The sequence below is a fragment of the Thalia democratica genome, chromosome 1, assembly GCF_965202585.1.
Source record: "Thalia democratica chromosome 1, ktThaDemo2.hap1.1, whole genome shotgun sequence".
Lineage (NCBI taxonomy): Eukaryota > Metazoa > Chordata > Thaliacea > Salpida > Salpidae > Thalia > Thalia democratica.
The window spans coordinates 48,780,771-48,791,626 of NC_139165.1; the positions used below are offsets into that span (position 1 = coordinate 48,780,771).

At 23.1% G+C, this 10,856-nt stretch overlaps 2 pseudogenes; one reads left to right on the forward strand and one right to left on the reverse strand.

The window, feature by feature from the left end:
• Positions 1 to 356: 356 nt before the first annotated feature.
• On the reverse strand, positions 357 to 1,293 carry LOC145836988 (thiamine transporter 2 pseudogene; annotated as a pseudogene).
• Positions 1,294 to 9,377: 8,084 nt separating this feature from the next.
• On the forward strand, positions 9,378 to 10,087 carry LOC145847592 (mitochondrial import inner membrane translocase subunit Tim9 pseudogene; annotated as a pseudogene).
• The last annotated feature ends 769 nt before the right edge of the window (positions 10,088 to 10,856 follow it).

Below are 10,856 nucleotides of genomic sequence, written 5' to 3' on the forward strand. Positions count from 1 at the left end.
GGTTTAACAATTAATCTGTGAACTATTTTTACACAGCTTATAAAACAAACCTGATAAAACACAAACAATTAAAAGAACTAAACAATAAACTGTAATAATGTAAAACAAAGTTCTTACTTCAATATTGAAAATACCTTTTTCGTCAAGTAATATTACAATAGCAAGAGTATTTAGTAGAACAGATACAAAAGTATTAAAACCAAAAATTAATGCATACTTCTGACTGTTTAAAACTGAAGCTAGTCTAAACTGGCCAAATGTTGAAATAAAACTATACACAGAAATAAATAAAGCATAACATGTGTAACATACTAAAATACTTGCTGTTGATGTCATTAAGTATAAAAACATAGTCATCAACAAGAAGCTAAGAAAAACACAAAAATACTCAAAAACAGGTTTTATCCAGTTAGATGGTATTAGGCTAACAATAAATGTACTGAAAGCCCCTAAAACAGTAGCAACACTTTCAACAAAGCCATTGTATATACTTTCTTTATTGAAAGTTTGCCATAAATTTTGAACATACCCTACTACAAGTAGCCAACCACACATAGTAAAAATAGTTATGAAAGACCATCTTAAAATCAAAAAGTTCTTATAAGACTCAACAAAAAAATTTAAATTTTTTGGAATTTTTTCAAAAATAATACCGCAAGGTGATCTTTTTGTAGAATTGTCTGTCTTTGCATCTTCATCAACTTCTAGTGTAATAAAAGGTTTAACATCAGGTGTTTCAATTTTTTTATTCAAATGTTCATTTAACAAAACTTTTTTTATAGGCATAGGCAAAAAAAAACTTAATAAAAGTGCTAAACTTGTAGAAGCTAATGTAGCCACATGTAAATACAATACAACATCAACGCCTAGAAATAAAACCAAAACTTGTCCAACAACTGATCCAATAAACTGACCAATCAAACAAGTTGATCTTACATAAGATGTTACTTTTTGAAAATATTCTTTATCAAGAACATTGTAAGGGTAAGAATAAAAACCAACTTCACAGGCTGTAGCTAATGCATACACTACTTGCATTAACTTCATAAGTTCAATTCCCTTTCCAAACACTAAAGTTACATAACAAATGACATAACTTGCACTGTAAGCAACTACAACTGGCTTATACCTTGTAAGGTCAGTAATTATAAACAAAGGAACGAGCAAAGCTAAATAACTGTAAGTCCATGTTGGATAAACAGTGTGTAAAAGCTGTGACTCTGACAAGTTCTGGTAAGGACCCATCAAGTAAATTGTCAGGTATGGTTCAGATGGACGTATTGAAATAAACATTGTAAAAGTGCAAAATAAAATTAAAAAATTTCTCCATGCTGAATTACTACTAATAGGTAGCATGCTGTAAGAAACAACTTTGTTTTATATTTATACAAAAATAAAATTCAAAGAAAATTTCATTAATTTAAATATATAACTTAAGCCAAGCAACATAATTTAATGTTTTATTTTATTTTTTTACATAAAATAAAGATAATTCCTAAATTGAAAAACTCGTTACCACATTTTAAAGCTTTAATAATTAGTTAGTAATACAAAAAAAGTTTGTCAGTTAAAAAAAAAAAATTACCATTACATTATCTTTTTTTTTTATATAAAGCAAAATATAATCAACATTAATTTTTAGATAACACAGAATCTTATCAAATAATCTAAAAGTTTTCCGTTAATCAACCAAATAACTTATTATATAATGAATTTTTGCATAATAATTACAACATAAATTTAAAATGAACTTCTATATCTGGTACCATTTAATAAAAAAATTAATATAAAATAAAAGATATATAGTTATACTTTACTAAAAAGTAAATAAGAATAAGTCTGTTTTTAAAATGATTGCACATTCTACATTTACATAATAAAACATTACTTTGCAAAAGTGATAAAATTCTAAAAATGTAAAATATTAAATTTTTCTTAATGTTTACATATAGTTTACAATTAAAAACATTATCAATTTTATTTTACGGTTTTTAAAATAATAATAATTCCATCCAATCTTTATTCAGAATGTGTTAGCTACAATAACTTTTTATTGTAAATTTTAATCATTTAATCTACCTTTTTTGTTTCATCAAAAACGTAAACTTCAGTAACCAAATAAAAACAAACATTTATAAAAAAAAAAAAAAGTATAACAAATGTTAACCATTAAGTAATAAAATATTTAATCATTCTTATCTCAATCAAGTTCTATCAAAAATCAGCTTGAGTTTTTGAAAAACATAACTAAATAAACTGATTTTTTTTTAAATAAACTATTTGAAAAAGCTTTAAACAGTCTAAATTAGCTGAGTGTGTTGCAACAATGCTTAACAAAAACTTTAAAAGTCATTTTTTTGAAAACTCTTTGTTTTATATTTACATTTTACTTAGTATTTAATCTTATTTGCATTTTTTTAACATAAATAATTAAAACAAAAATTAAGAACTATTTCATAGCATTTGCTTTATATATAAGGATAAATTTTTTGTAGATTTTTCAAAAACAAATTTTAAAAACAAAGAACAATTTATATCAAAAAGGTGATTTATTATAGTACCATTCCAAAAACAATTAATGTTACTGAGATCAAATCAAAACTTACTTGTTTTTCACTGCTTTTATAAACCACAACAAAAATATTTTACAATTTTACTAAACAAATCTAAACACCTGGTTATGTAAAAAAAAACTTTTTAATAACCAACAAAAAATTACAAAATATTTTACAACTAACTAAACATAAAGGACAATAAATGGTATCATTTTTTTTTTAATGATAAAAAATATCAGTGGTTCTACTCTTTGCAATGACAAACATTTTCTTGGATATACAATACTTATTTATAGGAAAATATAATAATTGAAAAATCAAAAACAAGTAACAGTGTTTTATACAAAAATCCTACAATCGATTTTCATCTCATTAATAAATTCAATATTATTAATTGATAACCGTACTTGTTTTGTGTTTTTTTAAATCTATTCATTTTAGGTATTTTAGTTATATATCTAGTAGTTGCATTGTAACCACCCAAATAATAACAATAAAGTCGTCCGTACCTAAAGCAATACTAAAATTAGTGTTATTGTTTAAGAAATGTTTATGAGGGGACTAAATTCTAGCTAAAACTTATTTGATATTAGGTTGAAAGATTTAAATATCTACAAACTGAAATCCATAAAAATTCATTTAAGCTAACAAAAAATGCGTAAAATTTTAAATTAAAAAAAAATCGCTATAAAATATTCTTAAAAAAACTTCTGAGCAACGTTTAGAATAGTTTTCATTTACTAAATACTATTTTCAAGTTAAATAAAAGTTTTCTTCATTAAATTTTATTAAGCTAAGTATAGCTTTAGTTGTTTAAATAATAGCATTCCTTTATATCTAGCTAAAACTAAAAAAATAGTAAACTAAAAGTAAAGTTAACTAATTAATTTACAAATTTACTTACTTCTAAGTTAGAAGTTCTAACTGTAAAATTTTATTTTACTAACTTAAAAAAAATCTAAATTAATAATGAGCTAGTTTACTTTAAAAATTTATAACATAACTTTTGTAAAATTATAAAAAATTAATTAAAACTTTTTAATGTTCAAAAAAAAAGGAGCTCAACAGAATAATAAAACAATTTAAGAGAATGTTCATAAAAAAAAAAATGAAAAATAAAATTGTTTTAAATGTAATAAATCTAGAAACATTTGCTTATAGTTAGAGATTTATTAAGATTAGTATTTTTTTTTGAAGTGTAATCAAAGTTTTAAAATTTGATGTAGATAAAAGACAAACAACTATAAACAAATTTATATTCATACCACCATTTAATTTTTCTAAGATATAAAAGTATTACAGCGATGAATAATATAATTATTAACAAAAAATAACGCCATTCTTATTTATCAATTAGACCTAAATAAATTGGAAAACCACTTTTAAAGTATTTTCAATAAAAATAAATGTGTTACAGTTTTAAAAAGGACAAATTATTTGTTTTTTCTTATACTTAATTAATAATTAATATGTAACTATTACATTTTTTTTAAGTTTAAGCGGCAAAAAAAAATTTTATGAAATGTAAAATTAAACTTTCATCTAAGTTTACATAATAGATAACGAAACGACATTAATAATAAATTTTAATCCTTTTTTATAAATTAATTTTTATCATTTTAAATAAACATAAAAAATTAAAAAAAATAAAAAACAAATGAAGTCATTTAAAATTAAGATTTATCAAACTTAGCGGCTAAGTCACCCCTTTTTAAAGTCTAAAGTTAAAAAATTCCCGATACTATTCATCAATTGTACTTTTAGCTAAAAGTTCTAAACACGACTAAGACTAAGTACGTTTTTTACAATTATAACACAATTCAATTTTTTTTAAGTTGTTCTAAAATACTTATGAAATTTAGGTGCAAATTAACTTAAGATTGTTTGTTAACTTATAAAAAAACTAAAAACTATATTGTAAAGATATTATTGTGACAAGACTTGATCTAAACTTTGTAAACTTCAATTAGCTGATATACTTTCATAAACAAACACCTATCTTTATTTGTTATTAAGTAAATAAATGCTTTAAGTTTTTATTCATATACTTAATGAGTTTTTCTGTTATATTTGAACCAGACTTACTAAAAAGCAGTGTTTTCCTCGCAATAGGATTTTAATTATTGTTTGAATTGATTTAAATCCTCCTACTGTTTTTTTTTATAACACTTATTTATTTATTTTACAATTATTTAAAATATTTTAGATTAAAAAAAATTAATAGCTCTATAAGACTTTGCAATCAAATTTTTAGTTAAACATACTTGTCAGATTTCTTTGAGAAATTCACCACAGTTTTACTCGAGCATGATATTTTAAGATAAGACAAACAAACGGTTAATCGGCGCTAAAAACTTATTTCTGGAACTTCTTTAGACCTTCTCAAAAATTATAATCTACTGGCCTTAATCTTAAAGCTTATTTAGTTTTAAATATAAAAGTACGCTGTTAAAAAATACAAATGTACAAAAAAGAATTTGAGAGAAACTTAGCTTTTATTGTGAAACTTAAAAAAAAGTGGAACAACAACTTATCAGTCAAGTGTAAGCTGCAGTTGTAAGGTTTTTGATAATTTTTAGATTTATAGGAATATTTAAATGAGGTTCAAGTAAAAATACAGACATCACTGGTATAGTCACAGCAGTATAATAGTAACTAACATCTAAACCTCTATCAGTCTATCCCTTACCAGTTTTATACAAAATTTATAGCCTTTACCAATATACCTAACTAACCCACCTTACCAAAAAAAAAAACATTAGCTTATCAGAAGTGCCTTAGATTTGCAGCTGAAAGATCTAATGTTCTTGATTATATTGTAATAGTTATTAAGTGTTTTATTTTGGGGAAATTGAACAACATACTTGTTTAAATTGTTATTCAAGATCACTTCCATTAAAACTAATGCATCAAATAAAAATTATGAAATACTAGATAAAACAACTTAAACATAGATTTGAATTAAACAAGAAATTTTGCAAAACTTCAAGCGTTCCAGAAACAAATTTTGTTTGGTCTTTTAAAACTCAGCTTATTTTTTTAATTTGTTTTTGAAAAACAACTTATTATGTCAAGTATGAGTGACATCACTTGATTATGCATGAAAAAATATTAAAGTAAAAACTTAATTTATAAATTTTTGTATCATACATAATATTATAAAAAAACAATACTACAGTACTTGACACCCACACAAACTTAATATACATCAAAAAATACTGTAAGAGATTAGTTTTTTTGTTTTTATTGACTGTTTTGTTACAAAATGAAGCAAACATTTTTTAGTTATGTCTTAATTGTTTGATAAAAAACTACAATTATTAGTTAAATATTATATCCTTCAAGTAAAACGTTATATAATTTTGTTTTTTCTAGGTTCAATACTTGTATGTATTTATACCTATGTTTAAGTATAAAATAATATAATTGAAGTTCTAACTTCTTATCTTAAATAAAGTTTTAAAAGTGTTAAAAAAAAGCCCTTATTTTAGATTTAGACAGTAATTAATTAAAAAACTTTAATGCAACATATTGAAAAACAGTTTTAATTTTTAGTAATGCTAACTACCTTAAAGCTATTCAAGGACCAAAAGAAAAAAAAATCTTGAAGAATAATGGAAAAAAGTATATAAGGGAAAGGGTAAATCATTTTATTTTTGCTAGGTGACCTCATTGTGTAGAGTTTTAATTATGCTAAAATTTGGTTTTTAGGCAAACAATTTTTTGAGAAATGGCTGGTTAAAGTCAAAAACTACAATAATTTTTTTTTCAGAGAAGAAAACTGAAATAGTAAAAAACAAACACTTTAAACTATGTCCTCCTACATTTTTTCTTATAAATACTAAAAAAGTTTAAGAAATGTTTCTTAAAAATTTTAAGTATCCATCTCAAAAAAATTTAAGAAAAAGTATATTTTAAGTGATATTTATTTGATCACTAATTTAGTTTTCTCCTCTAAATAAGGAACCTATGTACTCTTCAAAGTTAGCCAGTTATATCTCAAAACTTAAAAAACAGCTTGTAGCTTAGTTAAAACTCTACAAAATAAGATCAAAATGCAGAAAAATTGATTTTATATGCTATTAATATGTTTTTAGTTATGTTAATAGTTAATAGTTATGTGTTTTTATGTAAGACATGTCAAAGTAAAATTGCTAATCTGCACAACGTACAGTTAGAGATAATTGAATAATTGTATGCTTGTATTCAAATAAAGTTTTCGTGTTTTTAGCTAGATTAAATAATACAATGTGTAACTACAAGTTATATTCAAAACTTACTTTTCAGACTCCCACTAACTAATTATGAAATAATATGTTCAAGTAAATTTTTTTGAACAAAAAACTCAAAAGTCTTCCTTTTAACTCTAATACTTTCATTTCCTTATAATAGTTAGTTAATGACAAATAATATTCTCTTTAAAATATTGGCTAGCTAAATTATTATTTTTTTTAGAGTCTGAAAACTTTTTGACAGAATAAGTTGAGTATATTATTTTGTTTTACTTAGGTCTATTTTTGGTGCAATATAGTTGTTTTACTTAAATTATTTTTTCTTAAGTTTAAGGCTTTTTAAAATTTCACAATGTTTAACTGAAATTACTAAGTACATTTTAAAACTATCTTTAATACTTAAATAATAAAATTTATGTCACTGTAAAAACTAAGTTAATGACATATGTCGGTGTACTAAAAGAAGAATACTGTATAATTTGTTATTATTATATATTCCAGTTAACTTGTTTTGCTTGGATCTTTTGTTAACAAAAGCTTAAGTTTATATTTTAAGTAGTTAAAATTTAAGTCATAATTCTTTCTCAGAATCTTCAAAAAAAAGTTTGATATAACAGATTTGATAATAAAACTTTTTTTTTAGTTACTTCATTTATTGCATTTATAGTTTTTATCAAATAGATATATTTGTTATTTATTTTTAACTGGTTCCTATGATTAAGCAATTAACGATAAAGCTTTTTTTAAGCCTGTAGAAATTAAATTACATCCCAGAAAATATTGTAGCTACATTGTCAAGTCCTAGTAACAAATTTAATAAAAACAAAGTTATGCATGTAGATTGTAAAAGAACAAAAACGGATTTTGTATTTTGTTATATGTACAAACATACAATTATTTTTAAATGCATTTGACTTATTTGTTTTTGCGAATCGCTTAACCAATTAAAAAAAATATTTATGAAAAAAATTACTTGGTGGATAATATTGTACATTAATATTAATTATGTGATATAAAAGCAAAGCAATTTAATTAATAAGCTAAATATTAAATAAAGGAAAAATACAAGAAGTGAAGTATACAATTTTTTTTTAATCTCATAGGGTTACCAAAAAACCTGGAATAAACTGAAAATTGACAATTTAAGTACAAAAAACCTTATACAACACCAAGTTTTATATAAAAGGGATCATTAGTTATAAAAGCTCAAATTCATATAGAACTAGTAGGTTTAAACATTAGTATCAGTCATTTTAAACATGGTATAAGTTTTACTACTTTTTATGTGATTTCATTTAATTTAATAATAACAATAAAAAATAAAATAAGTACTAAGAATTTTACATATATTAAGTTATAAATTTAAAGTTACTTTATAAATAATTTCATAAATCAGCATTAACTAATAAAATATTATTATAATCGAGAAAAATGTTTAAAAAGCAAACTGAATTCTAATAATAAAACTTAAAATCTATGAATAAGGAAGTACAATAATATTAATAAGTAAACTGCTTTTAAAAGTAAATAAAAATATTAATCAGTGGTAATCTATAAGAGTAGCCTGAGTTAAAATATAAAATAAGAAACATGACAGTTCAACTTTATATCAGGGTTGCTACTTTACCTGGAAACCTTGAAAAACCTGGAATTTTAACAATTTTCACATGTTCAGTAGTAAAATTTTGATTTGAACAAAAAAATCTATCATATAAATAAAAAAAAATTGTCATCATCAAACAATTTTTTTTATTAAAATACATATGTTTAGTAGCTTTACAGTATCTTTTCAATGTTTCTATACTGTTTAACACAATTTTTATCTTAAAGTTAACTTTAAACTAAAAATAGACACATAAGTGTGTACTTTAAAAAACCTGGAAGAATGTTGGAAAACCTGGAAAAAAATTTGAAAAAACGAGTGGTAACCCTTTTATAAGTTAAAATAAATAAATTAATTTTTATTATGTTGTCTGTAAAAAGAAAAAAAAGTAAAACTTAAAAAATTAAAAAATAAACTAAAGCTTTGTATTTGTTATGTTAAACCTTTAGTTTGAATAACATACAGCAAAGTATTTAATGGTTAGACTTAAAAAATTGCATTTAGTGAGTAAAGCACAAGAAAGCTTGGGCTACATTTTAGTCTTGGCTTAAATCAGGCCAGTTTGAGCTAGTTTAAGCTTAAAAGACTTTGACTTATGCTAGTAAAAAGTTTATGTTTCAAAGTGCATTGGATTTTAGTTTTGTCAACCTCAGAATACTGTTTATTTAAATTTTTTAAATTCAAATAATTGTAATAAAAAAATTAAATTGAAGTACTTTCATATAGTAATTGACATGTTTTTGTATTAAAGCTCAACAAAATTTAGATCTTTTGCTATAAATGTGAAAAGGTTGTAAATTCTATACTAAAAAGATTATCCAAAAAAGTTTTCTTTCCTTTTAAAACAGTATAAAGCATTCAAGTAGTAACTGTATTGTAAGTTTAATTTTCTATAAAACCTTGGGTATATGTTTAAAAAGTAAACTTAGAATATTGCTAAAAAGTTTTAATTTAAGTATTTCAAATCTCCTAAAAAACAGAATTTTTTAGCAGTCTGTCTCTGACAAATAAATTAACAATGGATAACCGAGTTACAAGTATGGCTGCAAACATGACTGGACAATCACCTAATAATCAGATAGCTCAGTTCAGAGAGTTCATGCAGATGTTCAATGTCATCAGTGAGCAGTGTTTCATGGACTGCATTAAGAACTTTACCTCCAAGCAAGTGTCTAAAGAAGAATACGATTGTTCCATTTCATGCCTAACCAAACATCTCCAGAGCACTCAGAGAATCTCAGGTCGCTTCCAGGAAGAATTTATTGAGCAGCAAAAACTGTGATTATTTGTTAGTTTTTAGCAAGCACTAAAAAGTTAGCTTCACTCTTTGGTAGCTTTTATCATGTTGTGGTACATATACTTCTTATTGATTTATTTTTAGGAAATTTTGTTAAATTTGCAGTTTAGTATTTTATTTAACTTGAAGAGGTCACAATTTTTTGTCACCGAAACATGGTTAGGAATAAAATATTTAACTTGCACATCTTTATTTATGGATATTTTGTTTACAAAATTATATCTTATTTATTTATTTCATCAGAAATTAAAAATTATTTAATAATTACTTGATCTTTTTAAAAATTTTATTGATGACGTTTCAAAGTATTAGTTAACTATCTTTTTATTTTCATCAAAAGACGGAAACTATCGTGTTTTTTAACAGATTTAAATTTATCAGATATTTTCTTAATATAAGTATCACATAAAATTAAAGTATATGACAATGGATTTTTTTACTTAAGTTTTTTAAACTTTATTTTACTTCCCAATGAAAAGTAAAATTGAATTGTTATAGTTAAATATTGTTATTGACGTAGGCTTAGAAATGTAAAATACACTATAATAAAATAAATCTTTGTTTTTTGCTATATATGATAAAATTAGCAAGCGTTTATTAAAATATTAAAGCCAGTTATATACAGTAACTACAAAGATTATTTCATAAAATAAGTTAATATGTTCTGATCAAATTTATATTTAACAATCTTTACGTTACAGTTTCTTCAGTGCATTAAAATATATATATTGTGAAATCCATATCACTTTCTATTATAAATTTTTAAATAAATTTATTTTGTTTTATAAATTAAAAGTTTATTAGAAATTTGTAAATTAGTTTTCTCTACTTTAAAAATGCTAAAACTTGATAAATACAAATAAAGCAACCTTTTTAAAATGTGAACAAGTTTCTAAAACCACCAAACCTGTAAAAGCCTGGAATTTTAAAGAAATTTTACATGGTAAGTTGTAAAATTTCGATATAACACTTAAAGTCTATCATATAATAAAATTTTTGAAAAAAACCTTAAAGTAGCTTTACAACATCTTTTTAATATTGTTATACTCAGGGCTGCCACAAGGTCAGGAAAATCAAGAAAAGTCAGGAAAAACTAAAAAAAAAATAACAAAAGTCAGGATAAAATGGAAGGTTTGAATAAATGTAAGGAAACTTGACAAAATTTGAAA